This window comes from Nycticebus coucang, chromosome 12, assembly GCF_027406575.1.
Source record: "Nycticebus coucang isolate mNycCou1 chromosome 12, mNycCou1.pri, whole genome shotgun sequence".
Taxonomy (NCBI): Eukaryota; Metazoa; Chordata; class Mammalia; order Primates; family Lorisidae; genus Nycticebus; species Nycticebus coucang.
The window spans coordinates 58,949,948-58,972,838 of record NC_069791.1 but is presented as its reverse complement, the minus strand read 5'-3'; the positions used below and the strand labels follow the sequence as shown (position 1 = coordinate 58,972,838).

Below are 22,891 nucleotides of genomic sequence, written 5' to 3'. Positions count from 1 at the left end.
TATGCGATGGACTTTCACAAAATAAGATGAGTAGAACTCCACCACACCTATCACTTCTCCCCATAAAAGTTAATGGCTTGAATTCCCCACTGCAAATGCAAAGGCTGGCCGATTATCTGAAAAAGCACAAGCTATCCATATGCTGTCTCAAGAAAACACACCTAACCTTGAAGGGCAAATCAAGACTCAGGGTTAAGGGATGAAAAACAGTATTTGAGGCAAATGGAAATCAGAAGAAAGAAGAGGTTACAATCTTATTTTCAGATACAACTGGATTTAAAGGAACTAAAGTTAAGAAAGACAAAGATGATCACTTCATACAGGTCAAGGAAATAATATGACAAAAGGACATTTAAATTCTAAATATTTATGAACCCAAATTAGATTCTCAGAGATTTACAAAATAGACATTGATGGTCTGAGCAATATGATATCCCATGACACCATAATCGCCAGAGACTTTAACACGCCTCTGACAGAACTGGACAGATCCTCTAAGCGGAAACTAAGTAAAGACACAAAGGATTTAAATGTGACCATAGAACAAATGGGCTTAATAAACATATACAGAACACAGCATCCCAAAGCTAAGGAAAATACATTCTTCTCATCAGCCCATGGAACATACTCCAAAATAAATCATATCCTAGGATACAAATCAAACCTCAACAAAATTAAAAGAATTGAAATTATACCTTGTATATTCTCAGACCACAAGGAAATAAAGGTGGAACTCAACTCTAACAAAAACATGCATCCCCACACAAAAGCATAGAAATTAAACAACCTTAAGCTGAATGACAGTTGGGTCAAGGAAGAAATAAAGGAGGAAATTATTAAATTCTTCACCATAACAACAATGAAGCTACACATTACCAAAACCTGTGGGATACTGCAAAAGCAGTAATAAAAGGGAAATTTATCACATTAGATGTCTACATCTGAAAATCAGAAAGACCACATCAACAAACTAATGAACTACCTTAAGAAAATGGAAAAAGAACAATCTAATCCCAAACCTCGCAGAAGAAAAGAAATAACCAAAATTAAATTAGAGATTAACAAAACTGAAAACAAAAGAATCATTTAAAAAAATAATGAAACAAAAAGTTGGTTCTTCAAAAAAATAAATAAAATCAATAAACCTTTGGCCAGATTAACTAGATGCAGAAAAGTAAAATCTCTAATAACTTCAGTCAGAAATGCTAAAGTAGAAATAACAATAGATATCACAAAGTTACGAGAAATTATCTCTGAATACTACAAGAAACTCTATAACCAGAAATTCAACAATGTGGAGGAAATGGATCAATACCTGTAATCACATCCTCTCCCTAGACTTAACCAAGAAGAAACGAAATCTCTTGAACAGACCAATATCAAGAACTAAGACAAAGAAACAATAAAAAATCTGCGAACAAAAAAATGCCTGGTCCAGATGACTTCACACCAGAATTCTATCAAACCTTTAAAGAAGAGCTTATACCCATACTGCAGAAATTATTCCAAAAATTTGAGAAGGAAAGAATTTTCCCCAACATGTTCTATGAAGAAAACATTACCCTGATACCAAAACCAGGAAAATACACAACTACAAAGGAGAACTACAGACCAATTTCACTAATGAATATAGATGCAAAAATTCTCAATAAAATATTAGCCAATAGATGACAGCTACACATTAAAAAAATATACATCATGATCTAGGCTTCATCCCCAGGATGCAAGGCTGGTTTAACATACACAAACCCATAAATGTAACTTGCCATATCAAAAGAAGCAAAAATGAAGAAAATATGATCCTCTCAATAAATACAGAAAAGGCATTCAATAAAATTAAGCATCCTTTTCTAACAAGAACACTTAAGAATATAAGCATAGGTGGCACATTTCTTAAACTAATTAAAGCCACCTAAAACAAACCGACAGCTAGTATCATACTGAATAGAATAAAAGTGAAAGCTTTTCCACTTAGAACTGGAACCAAAGTTGTCCTCTATCACCTCTATTATTCAAAATAGTGTTGTAAGTTCTAGCCAACACAACAGACAAGAGAAGGAAATAAAGGGCATGCAAATGGGTACAGAAGAGGTAAAACCCTCACTCTTTGCTGATGATATGATCTTATACTCAGAGAACCCCAAAGACTCAACCACAAAATTCCTGAGAGTGATCAAGTAACACAGTAACATCTCAGGATATAAAATCAATGTTCACAAATCAGTAGCATTTGTATATGCCAACAACAGCAAAGTTGAGAAGCGACTCAAAGACACAATTCATTTCAAAGTAGCTTCAAAGAAAATGAAATATGTAGGCAAAAAAGGTGAAGGACCTCTACAAAGAAACACTAAAAAAAAAAAAAAAAAAGCAGAAGATAACAATGGAAGAATATATCATGCTTATGACTGGGAAGAATTGTTAAAATGTCTATAATTCCCAAAGCAATCCATAGATTCAATGCAATCTCCATTAAAATACCAACCTCACACTTTGAAGATTTGAAAAAAATAATTCTTCATTTCGTATGGAAACAGAAAAAAACCTGTATAGCCAAGGCATTCTTAGAAATAAAAACAAAGTTGAGAGCCTCATCCTACCAGAGGTTAGGCCAGGGGTCCTCAAACTACAGTCCACAGGCCACATGCAGCCCACCGAGGACATTTATCCAGCCTGCTGGGTGTTTTTGCCATAGCTGTCTATCCTGCTTAGCAGCTGACTGACCCCAGCCCGCCAGGTGCTTTTGCCACCCTGCCTGTCCTGCTTAGCAGCCAACTTGTCCCAGGCTGCAGTGTGCATGTGTGGAATGTGCCAACTGTCCAACTCTGCTCCTTCTCTCTCTCCCCGCCCCTCCTTCTCTCTCTCTCTCTCAACTCCTCCTCTCAGTCTCTGGTGTAATCAGAGGAGTCACCAGGTTGCCTGTGCAGAGCCTGCTGCTGCCTAAGGACCAAGGTAAGAACAAGTTAGGATTTTTTTTGTGTGTGTGAAGTTAGGAGGTCTATTTTTTTTTTTATTTTGCAGTTAGTAGGGCCTTCTTTCCCCTGAATTTAGGAGGCCATTTATTTTTTTTTTGCAGATAGGGGCACCTTTTTTTGAAGTTAGAAGAGCCTTTTTTTTTTTAAGTTGGTTAGTTGGTTGGGGGTGGTTTCTAGGGGGGGTTGCATCACAGTGATAATACAAATAGTTAGCACTCAGTGCTAATGCAAATTGTCAGTGCTCAGAGGTAATGCAAATGGTCAGAGCTCAGAGGTAATGCAAATAGTCAGTGCTCAGTGGTAATGATAATTGTAAGTGCTCGGTGTTAAAGCAAATTGTTAGTGCTCGGTATTAATGCAAATTGTCAGCAGTCAGTGTTATCACAAATGGTCAGCAGTCAGTGTTAATGCAAATGGTCAGTGCTCAGTGTTATCGCATGGGGGACCCAAACTGGTAATCTGCCTAGGGCCCCATGGGAACTTAATCTGGCTCTGCAGACAGCCGAGTAGTAGGAAACCCAATTTAATTGACAGTAAGTGCAATTTATATCCTGATTGCTATTCAGTTGTTTATGATGTTGTATGTTGTGCGCTATGTAAACCCCAGTTCACACTGTTGCGATCTCTGAGCAGTGCGAGTTCAGCCATATGCTTGTTATACAAGCCATATGTTATACAAGCATACATATGTTATACAAGCATATGGCTGAACTCGCATTAGATTCAGAAGAAAAAAGGCATACATGCCTTCTTTTTTCCTGCAGTGAAAAAAGTGGGTGAGAACACCCATGCAATCAGATTCCAGTGCGAGTTCACAGATTGCAGTGCACTTCGCACATGGTAGTGTGAACTGGAAAGGTGGTGGAGGAACCGGCTCTGTAATCGTGCCTGTTCCCGCACCACACCAGTGTGAGCCTGAGGTAAAAGTGAAGTTCCACCATATGGGCACTGTCGAGGCTGAAATGATGTGGACTAGCAAGGATGCATTGATGGACACTGATCAGACTGCACTGATGGGCAGTGCAGTCTATATGTCTCTGTGTGGGCAAAGTTATTGCTGGTATATTGTTTTTGGAGTACTGTGTGTGTATATATATATATATATATATATATGTATTTTACTAATAGCAATTTGGAATCCCTAGGAAACAATGATATCAAGAAAGAGAAATATCGACTTGGCATATTCAAAGAACAGTGGACTTCTGATTACCTTCTCATGCAGTACAAGGAAAGAGCTGTGTGTTTGATATGACAGAATATAGTGTCTGTGTTCAAAGAATACAATTTGCGTCGACACTATCAAACTCAACATAAAGATAAATATGATAGTTTATCTTTATGATAGTTTGTCAGAGAAGTGACAAAAGATAAAATATTAAAACTGAAATATACATTGACAACTCAGCAAAATACTTTGTGAAGTAGAAACAGCTAAATACTTCATCATTGCGAGCAAGTTTTCAAGTTGCCAAGCTAATAGTGTGTACTGGCAGATCATTTGTGGAGGGAGAATTTGTTAAAGAATGCCTTCTTTCTGTTGCCAAAAAGATGTGTCCAGAGAAGGCTGATTTATTTAGTACAGTGAGTCTTTCAGGACCCTCAATTACACGAAGAATTGAAGAAATGGGAGACAATTTGCATAAGCAGTTGCAAAACTCTGCAAAAAAACTTTCCTATTTTTCCTTGGCACTCAATGAAAGTAATGATGTTCATGATTCTGCACAACTTCTAATTTTTATTCGTGGGACTAATGACTATTTCAAAGTCACAGAAGAGCTTGCTGCACTACAAAGCATCAAAGGAACAACTACAGGACAGGATATCTATGAAAAGGTTTGCCGAACCGTGAATAGTTTGGTGCTGGACTGGGCAAAACTAGCCAGTGTGACAACTGATGGTGCTCCTAGCATGGTGGGGTCTAAGAAAGGAGTAATTGCTCACATTAACCAAGAGATGGACAAACATAACCATTCTCATCCAATAGCCATACACTGCCTCATCCACCAATAAGGACTGTGTAGTAAATCACTGAAGTGGGACTTTGTTATGAAAACTGTGGTATCTTGTGTTAACTTCATTACAGGTAATGCACTAAACCACAATTACAGGAATGTCTGTCTGAGCTAAATGTTGCCTGTGAAGATGTTCCATACCACACAGAACTCCATTGGCTGAGTCGAGGGAGAGTTCTGAAACATTTCTATGACTTACTTCCACAGATTACAGCTTTTCTGCTTTCAAAACACAAAGAAGTACCAGAGCTCAATGATGTAGAATGGAAATGGCACCTTGCCTTTCTGACAGATGTAACAGAGCTACTCAACAGTTTCAATGTGCAATTTCAAGGAAAGGGGAAGCTCATCTGTGATATGCAATCACATGTGAAAGCATGTGAAGTAAAATTAGGCTTCCTCATCAAACAAGTGAAGGAGGAAAATTTCTGCCATCTTAAAATCTGTTAGTGGAAAATCCATCGGTTGCATTCCCAAATAAAACATGTGTGGATTCACTGGAAAAGTTGCAAAAGGAGTTCCAATTTAGATTTAAAGAGCTTCATCTCCATGAACAGGACATACAGCTTTTCCATTGACATTGAAAATGTGGATACGATTTACCAAATGGAACTGGCTGAACTGCAGAATTGTGACTCTCTGAAAGACGCATTCAAGTCAAGCAGCCTTCCTAATTTCTATGCATCTCTTCCCTCTGAGACATATCCTAATCTCAGGAACCATGCACTCAAAATGGCAACCATCTTTGGTGGCACTTATTTCTGTGAACAGACTTTTTCCAGAATGAAACATCTGAAATCTCCAACCAGATCTAGACTAACTGATGCACACTTGCATCGCTTGTTACGACTAGCAGTGACAAATATGGAACCGGACATTGACTACCTCATTAGTCAAAAGCAGACCCATAGTTCCCATTGAAATACTGGTAAGTTTGTTGATTTAACTTTACTTGTTCTTCATTTTTAATATTGTATTTGTTCCCGTTTTGTTTTTTTTTTACTTCAAAATAAGATACGTGTAGTGTGCAAAGGAATTTGTTCATAGTTTTTTTTTTTTAAACTATAGTCGGCCCTCCAATGGTCTGACAACAGTGAACTGGCCCCTGTTTAAAAAGTTTGAGGACCCCTGCCTTAGGCTATATTACAAGTCCATAGTGATCAAAACAGCAAGGTATTGACACAAAAATAGAGACAAAGACATTGGGAATCGAATAGAAAAACTATGAGATGAAACTAACACCTTACAGCCACCTGATCTTTGTTAAACCAAACAAGAACATACACTGGGGGAAAAGAATCCCTATTCAGGGTGGTGCCTGTGGCTCAAAGGAGTAGGGCTCAGCCCCATATGCTGGAAGTGGCGGGTTCAAACCCAGCCCCAGCCAGAAACTGCAAAAATAAAAAGAATCTCTATTCAATAAATGGTGCTAAGAGAACGGGATAACCACACGCAAAAGATTCACAAAAATTCAAGTTGGAGGCGGCGCCTGTGGCTCAAGGAGTAGGGCGCCGGTCCCATATGCTGGAGGTGGCAGGTTCAAAACTAGCCCCAGCCAAAAACCAAAAAAAAAAAAAAAAAATTCAAGATGGATAAAAGATTTGAATCTATGGCATGAAACAATTCCTAGAAGAGTGTGAGAAAAACTCTTGGAGATGTCGGCCTGGAGAAAGATTTTATGAAGAAGACTTTCTGGCAATTGCAACAACAAAAATAAATAAATGGTACTTAATTAAACTGAAAAGCTTCGGTAGAGCTAAGGAGACAACAACCAAAGCAAACTGACAACCTTCAGAATGGGAAAAGATATTTGCATATTACAAATCTGATAAAGGCTTAATAATTAGGATTTACACAGAACTCAAATTAATCAACAAAAAAGGATCTAACAATCCCATCTATGGTTGGACAAAAGACATGAATAGAACTGTCTCTAAGGAAGACAGACAAATGGCTAACAAATATATGAAAAATGCTCATTGTCCCTGATCAACAGAGAAATGCAAATCAAAACCACCCTGAGATATCACCTAACCCCAGTAAAATTAGCCCACATCACAAAGTCCCAAAGCTGCAGATGCTGGCATGGATGTGGAAAGAAGGAACACTTTTACATGTTGGTGGGAATGCAAATTAATATAACTTTTTGAAAATAAGTATGGAGAATCCTCAAAGAACTCAAATTAGATCTACTATTGGACCAGACAATCCAATTACAAGGCATTACCCAGAAGAAAAAAAAAAAAAACATTTTATCATAAGGACATTTGCACTAGATTATCACAGCTCAATTTATAAATGCCAAGATGTGGAAAAAACCTAAATGCCCATCAACTCAGGAATGAATTAACAAGCTGTGGTAAATGCATGCCATGGAATACTATTTAGCTATGAAAAGGATGGTGACATCGCATCTTTTATAACCTCCTGGATGGAGTGCAAACACATTCTTCTTAGTAAAGTATCACAAGAATAGAAAAGCAATTATCCAATATGCTCCATACTAATATGAAGCCAGCAGACAATCTAAGGCAGGCGTCCTCAAACTGTGGCCTGTGGGCCACATGAAGCGGTATGAATTGTATTTGTTCCCATTTTGTTTTTTACTTCAAAATAAGATATGTGTAGTGTGCATAGGAATTTGTTCATATATATTTTTTAAACTATGGTCCAGCACTCCAATGAGGGACAGTGAATTGGCCCCCTGCTTAAAAAGTTTGAGGACGCCTGATCTAAGGCATGCCCACTTAGGAAAAAAACTCATTTCAATTCAAGATGGCGGGCAGGGGTGCTCCCATTGAATGGACATGGTGTGGGGGTGTTTGGCACACCTTTTGAGTGTGGGACATAACCACGAGAGGAAATCTACCTAAAAAAATCAAATATTTTGACCTGGTTATCTGTACCCTCACATTAACCTGAAATTTAAAAAATAAAAATAAAAAATAAAATGCGGTACACTAAGCCCAGCTCTTGCAATGGGTCATTACTAAAACACACCCTGTGGTCCACCTAAGGAAGAAAACACTCTGGGGTGCCTCAGTTAACACTCTGGGGTGTCCTCCAGATCAGTTCTGCTTGAAATAACATTCAGCCAGAAATGATACAGAAGCATTCCAAGAAAGTTAGATTTGTCACAACCTAAGAGTACAATGTTTCTGCCCCATCATACAGTCCATCTCCCATGGTAGAATTTAAAGGACTACATTTTGAAGGTTTTGATGCAGTGAATAATAAGGTGTCAACCTAAAATCAACCTGACTCAGAAGCAATTTTCCAAGCAATACTGACCAAAGTACAGACTAGCATAAAAGTGTATAAACAGCTAATAAAGTGCAAGAAGCAAGTGAGGATGACACAGGAATTGCAGAGATTTCAAAAGAGGATGTCAGTTATCTGATAATGCAGTTGAAGTCACCTGCTGTGAAAAAAATGCCCAGGTATGCTGAGTGGTGTAGCCATGTTTTAGAGTGCTTTCTCCACTTAAGTTTACAATAAGAATTAAAAAACACTAGTGAGACTAGCCTACATCACAAAATCCCAAGACCAGAGATGTTGGCATGGATGTGGAGAAAAGGTAACACTTTTGCACTGCTGGTGGGAATGCAAATGAATACATTCCTTTTGGAAAGAGATATGGAGAACACTTAGAGATCTAAAAATAGATCTGCCATTCAATCCTGTAATCCCTCTACTGGGCATATACCCAGAAGACCAAAAATCACACCATAACAAAGATATTTGTGTCAGAATCTTTATTGCAGCCCTATTCATAATTGCTAAGTCATGGAAAAAGCCCAAGTGCCCATCGATCCACGAATGGATTAATAAATTGTGGTATATGTACACCATGGAATATTATGCAGCCTTAAAAAAAGATGGAGACTTTACCTCTTTCATGTTTACATGGATGGAGCTGGAACATATTCTTCTTGGTAAAGTGTCTCAAGAATGGAAGAAAAAGTACCCAATGTACTCACCCTTATTATGAAACTAATGTAGGACCTCCACATGAAAGCTATAACCCAGTTACAACCTAAGAATAGGGAGAAGGGGGAGAGGGAGGGGAGGGAGGGGGGAGGTAGGTGGAGGGAGGGGAATTAATGGAATTACACCTGCGGTGCATCTTACAAGAGTATATGTGAATCCTAGTAAATGTGGAATGTAAAGGTCTTAGCAAAATAACTAAGAAAATGCCACGAAAACTATGTTAACTAGTGTGATGAAAATGTGTCAAACGGTCTATGAACCAAGTGTATGGTGCCCCATGATCATACTAATGTACACAGCTATGATTTAATAAAAAAAAATAATAAAAAACAAAACAAAACAAAAAAAAAGAATTGAAAAACAGACCAAGATTGCCTTTTTTTTCAGAAGGAATGATTAAACTATGAGAAAGGAGTAAATGCACTGATTTTATGATACTGTATATATGATTTTACAGTGTTTTAATTATGTATGATTTTGTACAATATTCTCTAATAAAAGCTGTACAAGAAAGTAAAGTACATGTACTACATATCTGTACATGAGGCCTAGTTCTTTATGTTGACCACATTTGTCTGTTGATCAGTTTGTTACAGTCCCTTAGGTGTTAAATGCACAGAGGTTCTACTGTATAAGGCACAAAAACATCTCTACATCCCTAATATTATGAAATTTTTAAATATAAAAATAAATATATAAATAAAAAACAGATATTTTAAAATTACCTACCAAGTCAGTGGAAGTTTTAAAAGGTGTGACAACAAACGCTTGAGGAAGCTATGCAGAAAGACATTCTTAGTGTAAATAAATGTAATGTTTTAGGGGGACAATTTGGTATCTATCAATTTTTTTGATATATACAATATTAAATCATAAATGAGATATAATATCATTATGTATTATGTTACATTAAATAAATAAGAAAAATCTCTGGCTGGGCGTGGTGGCTCCCACGTGTTATCCTAGTACTCTGGGATACTGAAGCAAGTGGATTGCCCTGAGCTCAGAGGTTCGAGACCAGCCTGAGCCAGAGTGAGATCCCCCTCTCTAAAAAAAAATTAATAAATAAAAAAAGCTAGGCATTGTGATAGGCACCTGTATTCCCAGCTACTTGGGAGGCTAAGACAAGAGAATTGCTTAAGCCAAAGAGCTGGAGGTTGCTGTGAGCTATGATGCCATGGCACTCTACCGAGGGCCACAAAGTAAGACTGTCTCAATAAAAAAAATAAATAAATAAATAAACCCTATAATACCTACCTATAATGCTACAGAGTATTTGTCAAATTACAAGTACAACACAAAAACCATGCAGATTTTTTTTTTTTTTTTTTTTGTAGAGACAGAGTCTCACTTTACCACCCTCAGTAGAGTGCCATGATGTCACAGGACTCACAGCAACCTCTAGCTCTTGGGCTTCCGCGATTCTCCTGCCTCAGCCTCCCAAGCAGTAGTCCCAAGTGGGGACTACAGGCGCCCGCCACAATGCCGGGCTATTTTTTGGTTGCAGTTCAGCCGGGGCTGGGTTTGAACCCGCCACCCTTGGTATATGGGGCCGGCACCCTACTCAATGTGCCACAGGCGCCACCCATGCAGACGTTTTTAAAAATGAGATAAAGTAACATATAAAAAGATACTAAATGCTTCTTTTAAATTAATGAGAAGTGTAAGTTTAGCTTTTTAACAAAGGTATGTAACATGTAAATGCCTCATGTGCATGGAAACTTTATAAAAGAGATGCACAATCAATTGTTAACAATAATTAATATCCCTAAGGAACTGCACGGTCAAAGAATGGGAAAGGGACTTTAATGTCACCTCATCTGCTTTGATACTTCTTAAATTTTTTTTACCTTGAATATATATTACTTTCACAATTTTAATACTAGTTAATTTATTTTAAACCATGTTGTCATTTCTTAGTGCTTTAAAAGAAATACTTATCTGGACATTAAAGAGTTTAACACATTTATATTTCATATATAATTACGGGTCTAAATCATATATAAAAGCCTGACAAAAAAGTTTCAGGTGCCAAGTTTTTAAAATAGTTATACAATTTTCTCTCCCAAAGGATACTTCAGAATTACTTTTTCTATTAAAAAATAACTGCTGGCATGCTAGCAGTCAGTAGCAAAGCTATAGCAATAATTTGTAGTGGGAATAACAAGGGCTTGAAAGCAAGCCAAAACATTATACACACAGGCCTAGAAAAAAAATACGCAAATTGTATAACATCCTTTATAAAGCTAAAGTATTTAAAAGTTCCCAATTAAAAAGCAATACAGGGGCAGTTTATGACAAACTAAACACAGTCTAACTACATATCCAGCCATCATGCTCCTAGGTATCTACCCCAGTGATTTGAAAATTCACGTACACACTAAAAATCTGCACATGAATGTCTATAGTTTTATTCAAAACTGCCAAAAATTGGAACAACCAAGATATTTTTTAACAAGTAGACGAATCGTGGTACATCTGGACAATAAAATATTATTCAGTGATAAAAAGAAATCAGCTATCAAGTCAGAAAAAGAAATGGAAGAACCTTAAGTACCTACCGTAAGTCAAAGCAGCCAATCTGAAAAGAATACATCATACATGATTCCAACTACATGACATCTGGAAAAGGCAAAACCATAGAGATAACTCAAAAAATCAGTGGTAGCAGGGGTTGTGAAGGAGCAGAGGGGAAATGAATAGGCAGAACACAGAGGACTTTCAGGGCAGCGTAAACTACTCTGTAGGATACTGTAATGATGGACACATGTCACAACATAGTATTGAGCAAAACCCACTGAACTGTACAAAACAAAGAGTGAAGCCTAATGTAAACTATGGACTTCAGTTAATATTAATAATAATCTATCAATATTGGTGCAACTTTAACAAATGTGGCATATCAATCCAAGATGTTAACAACAGGGGAAGCTGTGGGCAAGTAAGAGGGGATAATAGGAACTTTTGTACTTTCAGGCCAATTTTTCTGTAAGCCAAAAACTACTCTAAAAACTAAAGGCTATAAAAGCAAACAAGTAATATATGGTATCTCCAAAGCGCAGGGAAGGTAAGTGCCCAGGAGAATGTGCTCAAGGGATTGTGGAAACTGGAAGATGTGCAAGGAAGGAGGATTCATGGAGGCAATGCCAGTATCTGCAGAGCATGGTCTTCTAAATATGTGAGCCTCTTGGAGAACTCACAGCAATACATTTGTTTCACCTTTTCCAAGCTCGTGTATTCTAAAAGTTTTAGTAATTAGAACATTTGTCTCAGTAAGGGACAGTGGCTCACACCTGTATTATTCCTAGCACTCTGGGAGGCCGAGGACGGTGGATTGCTTGAGCTCGCAAGTTCGAGACCAGCCTGAACAAAAGCCAGACCCCATCTCTACTAAAAATAGAAAAACTGAGGCAAGAGGATCGCTTTAGCCCAAGAGTTGGAGGTTGTTGAGAGCTATGACACCACGGCACTCTACCCAGGGCAACTGCTTGAGACGCTGTCTCAAAAAAATTAAAAAAAAATAAAGATTGTCTCTTCAAGCTCAAAAACAATACATAGAAAATGAAACTGATGAATTATTGAGGCAATGTCATGGACTAGAAAGAGTATAATCATTGGAGTCGGGTGCGGTATCTCCCACCTGTAATCTAAGCACTCTGGAAAGCCAAGGCAGGTGGACTGCTTAAGCTCAAGAGTTTGAGATCAGCTGGAGCAAGAGCAAAACCCCATCTCTAAAAAAATACCTGGGTGTTGTGGTGAGTGCCTATAGTCCCAGCTACTCAGTAGGCTGGGGCAAGAGGATCACTTGAGCCCACGAGTTCGAAGTTGCTGTGAGCTGTGACACCGTGGCACTATAGCCAAGGGTGACAAAGTGAGATTCTGTCTCAAAAAAATAAAATAAAATAAAAGAGCACAATCACTAACTCTCTGCTGCCTCCTATGAAGGATGAAGAGGTTAGATAATGAAAATACAGCAGAACCTCCCCATGTGACCACCTCCTTACACTGCCTACCGCCTTAAGTTGACCTAATTTTCACAGACCAGACATGCACCATATGTAGGTGTCAGTACAGTATGTTGACCACCTCCAAACATTGACCAATTTGTTACAGTCTCTTGGGTGGTCAGCTTACAGAGGTTCTATTATATATCCAGTATTTGCATGATGCTTCATAGTATTGAACAGCTTTAACACATATCATCTAATCCTCCTCACAGGGAAGGTGCTAGAGTAAGACAAATTCTGTCTCTAAATCTGAAGCTGCTATATTCTAATTAAGCAAGTAAGTGTAAATTAACTTCTCTAAGCATATAAGAATATTTGATCTGTTTGTATGCTTTGGGTTTGTTTTTGTCTCGGGGAGAAGAGTGAGGAAACATGAAAAAGGGGATACTAAGGGAAAGAGTTTTGTTAGCAGGTACTAAAATAATTTACTAGGTCAAAACTAACTTATTTTACTTTCCTTTAAGGAAAAGAATATAGTTCAGAGTACATTTCACTAAGTAAAAGTTAAGTTCATTTGTGAAAGTTTTATTGCAGCTATATCATTCTAACGGTGTTTACTATACGTAGATACAGATGCTTGTGTACACTGGGTCACAAGGTAAAATGTATTTCTTCTATGTGTCACAGTCTAAAACTTTAGCCATTGATTGTGATAGAACACTAAGGATTTCAAAGCCACTGCCAAACAGTTGTAAGAATGAAACAAGATTATAGCTAGCATAGTATTGGCAATCTGTTTCAACAAATTATGATTATTTAAGGATAATGAGGTATTAATTCTAACTTCAAAACTCTAGTCACAGTTATTTATTATAATAAAACATTCCTAAAAATCTTTACCTAATTAAAAAATAAAAAATGCATTACTTCCAAACAGCCTTTGGGTTCTACCCAGTACATCTTTTCTTCCAGTAACATTAATCATTCTAATACATTTTTCTAGTAACTTGCTCTCATGTTCTTATAATCTGAAAGGCAAAGTTTAATAGCGACTAAAGACCCATGCAGTCTTTCTCTATTTTGGTTACAAATGAAGTAACCATACAGAATGAGAGCCAAGGGAACAGGGGCTGAGAAATAAATGTTTTAAAAGTAAAATATATGCCTCTAAGATTTATGACCTAATGCAAGTGATAATCCATTAGGTCACCAACATATTGGGCTTAAGTGGCCGACAACAGACAAAGATGCTGTTGGCACAGTAGTGAATCGAATCTTTGTGCATCAAGATGCCTTCAGAAATTCATATGACACTAAATGAATTAAATCACTACCCACACACACACACAAACTCCATGACTACAATAAACACTGAAATTTTAAAAAACATTTTTTTTACTCGCAATAACTAGGGCAAAAGGAAAGTTTAACTGGAAACTGAACACAAAAGGCTTATAAGATTTTCTAATTATATTAAAAATCACAAAATAAATTCTAATCCACTAAAAGTTATCTGGTCATGTTTCTCACCAACATATGATTATGCCCAATAAGTAGTAAATACATGTCAAGCAAAATAGAAAAGAAAAAATAGAATAATCAATTGCATCAGAAATTAAGAAATGGTTTGGAATTATTAAGTTTATTATTTGTATGTCACCATATTAGAAAAATCACACACACACACATCAACCCACTTTCATGGCTACCAAAAGAGGCATGTGTGATAAAATTTGACATCCATAAAAGTATCCATCACTGATTAAAACTCATTTTATTTAGATGGATACTTCATCATACTTAAGTGAGAGAAAAATAAAAGCATTCTCATTCAGATTAAGTAAAAGACAGAAGTGTCTATTATCACCACTATTATTTAGTATGATTTCAGATGTATGGGTACATGAAAAAAGAAAAAAAATGAGGTATATACATTAAAATTGAAGAAATTTAAATAATTATTGTTTAAAAATATCACTGCAAAAAAAAAAAAAAGTAAAAAGAAAATATCACTGCATATCTGGAAAAGCCAAAGGAAACAACTAAAAAATCAACACAAACATTAAGAAAATGCAGTATGGTGACTAAATACAAAACTAATAAACTAAAATCACAAGCTTTCATATATGTAACAAGGAGTCAGAAAAATATAACAAAAATATAATACTGTTTATAATAGAAAACCTAGGAATAAACTTAATAAATGCATAATAGCTTTATGAAGAAAATATTAAAATATTTCTAAGCAGCACAAAACTTGTATTCATGGACACTCATAGCACATTCCTGTCAATTCTCCCTAAAATTAATAACTTCTACTAATTTTATGCAAATCTCAATAAAAAACACAACAGAAAGAATTCACAGATGGGATGAAAAAAGCCAATTCTAAATTTCAAATGGAAAGAGGCAAGAAAAATAACTACAACATTCTGAAAAAGAAAAGTACCATGGAAAGAATTAACTATTAACATATACCACAAAAACACAAAAATTAAAATAGTAGAACTAAATGCAAAGACAGATCAATAGAAGAGACATTCCAACAGAGAACTTTTGTATGTCACAAAATCCAGAAACCTTAAAACATCTCTTTATAAATAAATAAAAAGTCTGATTACCAGACACAAACCATACAACACAAAGAGTATCAAATGCCAAACAGAGCTGGGCATAATGGCCTGGGCCTATACTCCTAGCTACTCCAGAGGCTGAGCCTAGGACTTTGAGGCCAGCCTGAGCCGCAGCGAGACCCTCCCTATACTCCCTTTCCCCAAAAGGCAAACAGGAAAAAATATTTGGAATTCACATCAGAGAAAAAAGAGTTCATTTTTAAATTGGGAAAGAACTACAAATCAATTTTTTAAAAAGAAAAGAAATGGTTCTGGAAAAAGACAGCAGCCTAGAGACAGCTTGTCTTGTGGCCTTTCCCAGGAAAAGAGGAGAGAAGCACAGATAGTTGTCATCATTCAGATTGCTCCCCTCAAAGACAATATTGTAGAGGCATAGAGTGGCAGCACAGTCACTATGAAAAAAAGAAGAAAAGGGGTCAACTTAACCCTATAGCCTAGATTTTTAAAGAGAAAGCACACATGAAAAGAAATCACCAAAGGAACCCTCACAACATTAAAATCAGAATAAATCAACTCCCCTGAAGGATCATAATGGAGCTACTGCAGAAAATTCTAATCATAAAGAAATTGTTAAAACAATAAAATGGAATTCAGAATTTGCATGGCAAAAAAAGATGAACAGCATTGAAAAGAAAATAAAAAAAAGAAGTCCAAAATATTTCTCAAGAAATTAGCCCTTTGACTGCGCAGCACTCAGAAATGAAATGTGCCCACAGGTATTGTCTGCACTGAAAGAACAACTGCTACTGAACACCTAAAGGTTTTATTCACACCAACCATCTTGTGTGAATGCCTACAGGCGTTGTTCACAATGAAAATGATAAAGACAAAGTAACCAAGGATCTGGACAAAATTAGGAAGGATATAACGGAGCTTTAAAAATTAAAAGAGGGCTCGGCTCCCACAGCTCAGTGAGTAGGGTGCTGGCCACATACACCGAGGCTGGCGGGTTCGAGCCTGGCCAGGGCCTGCTAAACAACAATGATAACTGCAACAACAACAACAACAAAAATACCCAGGCACTGTGGCAGGTGTCTGCGGTGCCAGCTACTTGGGAGGCTGAGGCAAGAATCGCTGAAGCCTAAGAGTTTGAGGTTGCTGTGAGCTGTGATGCCATAGCACTCTACCAAGGGCAACACAGTGAGACTTAGTCTCAAAAAACAAAAAAAAAAAAAATTGAAAGAGGCATTCTAAGAGTTTCAAAAAACAACAGAGAGTTTCAGCAACAGATTAAACTATGAAGAAGAGTATCAAAGCTTAAAGACAAGATTCTCATGCTAACCTAGTCATTTAAGGAGGCTGAAAAGAAGAGAGCAAAAGCACAGCAATGTCTTATAGAGATATGGAACTATGTAATGTGTACAAACATATGCTTTATTGGTATCCCTGGAAAAAAAAGAGAGTCCCAAAATCATGAATGGTCTCTAGTTGAAGACATTTTACTTGAAAATTTCCCAATGTGACTTACAAGGGTAAACCCATCAGGTTAACAGCTGATTTCTTACCTGAAATCTTACAAGCCAAAAGGGAATGGGCTCTTATCTTCAATCACCTCAGACAGAACAACTACCAACCCAGGATTCCATATCCTGCATAACTAAGTTTCATATTTGATGGAGAAATCAAATCTTTTCCCTCCAAGCAAATTTGAAGTAATCTGTCACTACCAGAATTGCCCTGCAAGAAGTATTCAGATCAACACAATGGACTCCAGCTAAGTAAAACCACCTAAAAATTAAAGGGCAAAACCTAACAACTATAATGGACCAAGCGATAAAAAAAAAAGAGAGAGAGAGAGAATCCCACACAATAGGATGAATAGAAACCCACTCCACTTATCAATTCTCTCCGTAAATGTGAATGGCTTGAACTCCCTACTGAAGAGACACAGCCTAGATGATTGAATAAAAAATATAAGCCAAGTATTTTCTGTCTTCAGAAAACACATCTAATCCCCAAGGACACATCAAGACTAAGGATGAAGGGTTGGAAAACAATACTTCATGCAAATGGAAACCAAAAGAAAGCAATGTTGCAATTCTCATCACAGATACCATTGACTTTAAAGGAACAAAAGGAAAAAAAGACAAAGATGGTTATTATATACTGGTCAAAGAATAATTCAATAAGAAGACATATTAGTCCTAAATATTTGCACCCAACTTAGGCACTCCAGGATATATAAAGCAAACTACTGTATCTACAGAAAATGATAAATAATGAATATAACAACTGAGGACTTCAACACACCACTGACAGAACTGGACAAATCCTTGAAGCAGAAATTAAACAAAGAAACTTTGGTCTTAAACATGACTCTAGAACAAATAGGCTTAACAGACATCTATAGAACATTTGACCCCAATACCACTGATAATACATTCTTCTCATCAGCTCATTGTTCATTCTCCAAGATCGATCATACCCCAGGTCACAAAACAAGCCTCAAGGAATTTTTAAAAATAAAAATAATACCATTTAACTTTATAGGCCACAAGGGAATAAAAATAGAAATCTATTCCCATAGAATCATTCATCCCCACACAAAGTCATGGGAACTAACCAACTTACTACAACAGAATGATACTGGAAATAAATAGACTCCTTGAATGAAATGATAAAGAGGACACAAGTTATCAAAACCCATAAGATAGTGCAAAAGCGGGCAGCACCTATAGCTCAGTGAGTAGGGCACTGGCCCCATATATGGAGGGTGACGGGTTCAAACCCGGCTGCAGCCAAACTGCAACAAAAAAATAGCCAGGCATTGTGGCAGGTGCCTGTAGTCCCAGCTACTTGGCAGGCTGAGGCAAGAGAATCGCCTAAGCCCAAGAGCTGGAGATTGCTGTGAGCTGTGATGCCACGGCACTCTACCAAGGGCAACAAATTTCCTAAGAGGGAAATTCATTGCCTTAAATGCCTATATCCAGAAATCAGAAAGAGCACAAATCAACAATCTAATGAATCACCTCACAAAACTGAAAAAAAGAAGAGCCAACTATTCTCAAGCAAAAATCAAATCAGAACTAAATGAAACTGAGAACAGAAGAACCATTCAGAAGACTAGTGAAGAACGAAGTTGGTTCTTAGACAAGATCAACAAAAATCAATAAGCCTATGGTCAGACTAACCAGAAATGAAAAACTAAGGTCTCTAAAAAAGTCAATTAGAAGTGAAATAAGGAAATAACAATAGATACCATAGAAATACAAAACATCATCACAGAAAACTACAAAAATCTCTATGCCCAGAAATTTGAAACTGTGGAGGAAATGGACAAATTCCTGGAATCACGTTACCTCCCTAGACTCAACCAAGAAGAAACAGAGCTCCTGAACAAACCAGTATCAAGCACCAAAGTTGAAACAACAATAAAAAAAATCTCCCAACAAAAAAGATTCCCAGATGATTTTGACCAGAGATCTACAAAACGTTCAAAGAAGAGCCCATATGTATATTACAGAACCTCTTCCAAAACACTGAGAAGAAAGGAACCCTCCCCAACTCCTATGAAGCAAATATCACCTTGATACCAAAGCCAAGAAAGGACATAACAAAAAAAGAAAACTACAGACCAATATTTTTAATGAATTTAGATACAAAAATACTCAATGAAATCTTAGCTAAAAAGAATTCAACTGCGTATCAAAAAAATAATTCACCATGTGGTGGGATTACACCTGTGGTGCATCTTACAAGGGTATATGTAAAACTTAGAAATGTAGAATGTAAATGTCTTAACACAATAACTAAGAAAATGCCAGGAAAGCTATGTTAACCAGTGTGATGAAAATGTGTCAAACGGTCTATAAAACCAGTGTATGGTGCCCCATGATCGCATTAATGTACACAGCTAGGATTTAATAAAAAAAATAAAAAATAAATAAATAAATAAAAAATAATTCACCATGACCAGGTGGACCTCATTCCAGGTATGTAAGGCTGGTTCAACATATGCAAATCTATAAATGTAATTCACCACATAAACCGAAGCAAAAACAAAAACCATATGGTCTTCTCAAAAGATGTAGAAAAAGCATTTGACAGACTTCAGCACTCCTTTTCAATATACTTATGAATGTTGGAATAGATGAGACATTCCTTAAATTGATAGAAGCCATCTACAACAAACTTACAGCCAATATCATTTTGAATGGGAAAAACCTGAAACCATCCCTGCTTCAAACTGGACCCAGACAAGGATGATTTAACTATCACCACTACTATTCAACATACTGCTGGAAATCCTAGCCAAAGATATCAGACAAGACGAGGATATCAAGGGGACAGAGGAAGTCAAATTATCACTCTTTGCTAATGATATGATTTTATACCCAAAAAACCCCAAGGACTCAACCAAGAGACTCCCAGAATTGATAAATAGATACGGCAACATTCAGGGTATAAAATCAATGTACACAAATCAGTACAGCCTCTATATATGCCAACAATAGCCAAGCTGGGAGTAAAATCAAGGACACAATTCTCTTCACAGCATCAAAGAAAATGAAATGCCTTCAAATATATTTAACAAAGCACGTGAAAGATCTCTATAAAGAGAAACACGAAATGCTGAGAAAAGAAATTGGGGAAGATGTTAATAAAAAGAAGAACATACATAGTATCATGCTAATAGCTCAGAGGAATCAACATTGTTAAAATGTCTATCCTACCCAAAGTTATCTACAGACTCAATGCAATCCCCACTCAAATACCAATATCATATTTTGCAAATCTTGAAAAAATAGCTCTATGCTTTGTATGGAATTATAAGAAAGCATGAGTACCCAACACAATTCTACAAAATAAGAACAAATCAAGAAGCATCACTTTACCAGACTTCAGGCTATACTACAAGTCTATAGTGATCCCAACAGCATGACACTGGCATAAAAATAGAGACACAGACCTATAGAAGAGAAGAGAGTGTCTAAAGATCAAACCAACTTCATACTGCCACCAACTCACAATGGATAAAAGATTTAAACTAAAAATATAAAACTATAAAAATTCTAGAAGAAAATATGGGGAAAACTCTTAATGATATCAGCCTAGAAAAAGAATTTATAAAGACCCCAAAGGCAGCAACAACAAATCACAGTAACAACAAAAATAAATAAATAGGACCTGATCAGGTTAAAACATTTCTGCACAGGCAAGGACATAATCAATAAAGCAAAGACACAACCTACATTTGCATGCTACACATCTGACAAAGGGCTAATAACCAGAATCTACAAAGAACTCAATACAAATAACAAAAGATCAAACAACTACTCCTTTAAAAACTGGGCAAGAGACATGATCAGAAGCTTTTCTTTTTTTTTTTTTTGAGACAGAGTCTCACTATGTCGCCCTTGGTAGAGTGCTGTGATGTCACAGCTCACAGCAACTACAAACTCTTGGGCTTAAGCGATTTTCTTGCCTCAGCCTCCCGAGTAGCTGGGACTACAGGTGCCTGCCACGATGCCCAGCTACTGTTTTTGTTGCAGTTGTCATGTTGTTTGGCAGGCCCGGGCTGGGTTCTAACCCGCCAGCCCAGGTGTATGTGGCCAGTGCCCTAACTGCTGAGCAACAGGCGTTGAGCCAATCAGAAGCTTTTCTCATGAGGACAGACTAATAGCCAATAAACACATTAAAAAAAATGCTCATTGTCCCTAATTATCAGAGAAATCTAAGTCAAAACCACATTGAGATATCCTTTAGCCCGGTGAGAATGGCCCTATATTACAAGGTCCCAAAGCAACAGACGGATGGAGAGAGAAAGGAACACTCATACACTGTTGGGGGGACTGCAAACAAATACAACCTCTATGGAAAGTAGTATGGAGATTCCTCAAAGAACTAAAAGTAGACTTACCATTTGATCCTGCAGTCCCACTAGTAAGTATTTACCCTCCCCCAAAAAGACATTTGTACCCGAATGTTTACTATAGCACAATTCACAACTGCAAAAATGTGGAAAAACCCAGTAGGCTTGGGTCTTACTCATGTGCTCTTCAATACATGAATGAGTTAATAAATTGTGATATATGTATACCATGAAATACTGTTAAGCCATTAAAAAGATAAGAGATTTTGTATCTTTTGTGAAGTATCAAAAGAATGGAAAAACAACCACATGTTCTCAGTACTAAATTGGAACTAGTAAATTAACGCATGTTCACATGAGAGAAACAACTCGAAAAAATTCAAGGAAGGGTTAGGAGAAGATGGGTAAATTCCCACCCAAAAGGTACACTGCATGGGTATACTGCACACTTCCCAGGTGAAAGACAAACCTACACAACTTGGACTTCAACCCTACAAAATCAAACTATATAACCCAGTCATATGTACCCCCATATTTTTCTTTTTGCAGTTTTTGGCCAGGGCTGGGTTTGAACCTGCCACCTCCAGCATATGGGGCCGGCGCCCTACCCCTTTGAGCCACAGGCGCCACCCTGTACCCCCATATTAATCTGAAATTTTTTTAAAAAAAGAATTCTAAATAAAAATGGGTGAAGTATACATATGACTGACAACTTAAAAGAAAATACAAAGGATTTTAAATATTTCGAAATATGTTCAGGTTTACTTATAATGAAAGAGCAGCAACTATACTGACAAATTGTTTTCTTACCTATCAGACTGTCAAAAAGTTGGAAAATTTGGTAACACTCTGTAGACAAGTATGGGGGGGAAATAACACTTTCATCTACTGATAGTAGAAATGAAAGTTCAAACAATCTCTTTAAGGCTATTTGTCAAAACCCATCAAAATGATAAATGCATATTTTTCATGTAGCAATTCTACTTCAAAGAAATTATCCTGGAAATATACTTCACATATGTATAAACTAAATATGTACAACTTTTTTTATTACAGCATTATTTTATGTAAAGGTAGAAATTTAGAGGAAACTAAACGTCCATCCATAGAAAGTTTGTTAAATAAATTATAGTACATCCATACAGTGCCATTAGTAATGAACAACAGTGAATGAAGAAATCCTTTAAAGGGATTCCAAAATATATCAACTGAGAAACAGGAAAAAAGGTAGTAAGGAATGCTAAGGTTTGTGTTGAAACACATGCACGCACGCACACACACACAAACATATTTTTGCTAGAATATGTATTATGCATCTGTCTGGAAGAATACAAGAAAGGAGGTAAATATATGCTTCTATACATGTAGACTATTTCAGGAAGAATATAGTATAAGTGAGCAATAGTGGGAAAAGAGGATACACGTTATATATAAACATTTAAAACACCCACCAAAATATAGGCAACCAACATTTAGAGTGATCAAATTTTTATGATTACTTTCTGAAAACAAAAGTGAA

General features: G+C 36.8%; 1 protein-coding gene across 13 annotated transcripts in view; it reads right to left on the bottom strand.

Annotated features, from left to right (window-relative positions):
* The window catches only part of ERC1 (ELKS/RAB6-interacting/CAST family member 1), a 663,469-nt gene that overhangs the window by 410,264 nt on the left and 230,314 nt on the right, over window positions 1–22,891 (bottom strand). The gene's annotated exons all lie outside the window — the stretch shown is intronic.